Here is a 983-nt window from a genome sequence, read left to right on the forward strand (position 1 = left end):
TCTTCTACTGGAACAACAAAAACTCAAAGAAATGGGCCAGGCACGGTGGCTTACGCCTGTAATCCTAGCACTTTGGGAGGCTGAGGCAGGCAGATCACCTGAGGTCAGGAGTTTGAGACCAGCCTGGCCAACATGGTGAAACCCTGTCTCTACTGAAAATACACGCACACACACACACACACATACACACACAATTAGTCGGGCATGGTGGTGCACACCTGTAGTCCCAGCTAGTCGGGAGGCTGAGGCATGAGAATCACTTGAACCCAGGAGGCGGAGGTTGCAGTAAGCTGAGATCACACCACTGCACTCCAGTCTGGGTGACAGAGCAAGACTCTGTCTCAAAAAAAACAAAAAAAAACCAAAATCAAAACAACAACAACTCAAAGAAATGTGTGACCGTGAGGGCACCATAAGCTATAAATGACATGCTAAGACTGGAAACCCAAAATGATGGTAACTGAGAGTGGTGTGAAAACCCTAAGTTTTGACCACAGTCTCACCTCAGTGACAACCTAACCAAAAGGGGGAATTTTTAAATACAATTTTGGGAGTCCATTGTTTTGGACTGAACTTGTGCATTAGGCCCCAATAGACCAGACCAAACAGAGTCTCATACTAAATGTGACATAATCAAATGGAAACTTTAAGGAAGCAGATAGATCCCAAAACAGACTAGGTTTTGCTTCTCTCCTGAAAGCAGGAGATTCCAACATAACAAGGTCCCCTCTACTCTAACCCTTACAAAAAAGTAACCTGAAGTCCTTGCTTCCACTTTACAAAACCCACTGTTTAATATTTCCCAGTTGTACTTGAGATCACATTTATGACGGTGGCAGAGTGATGTCAGTGCCTCAAGTTTTGATCAGCCTTTCATGTTTGACCAAAGGAGGAGAGTTTTTTTTTGTTGTTTTTGAGATGGAGTCTCACTCTGTCACTCAGGCTGGAGTGCAGTGGCGTGATCGCAGTTCACTGCAACCTCT

This window comes from Colobus angolensis, unplaced genomic scaffold, assembly GCF_000951035.1.
Source record: "Colobus angolensis palliatus isolate OR3802 unplaced genomic scaffold, Cang.pa_1.0 Scaffold112, whole genome shotgun sequence".
NCBI lineage: Eukaryota > Metazoa > Chordata > Mammalia > Primates > Cercopithecidae > Colobus > Colobus angolensis.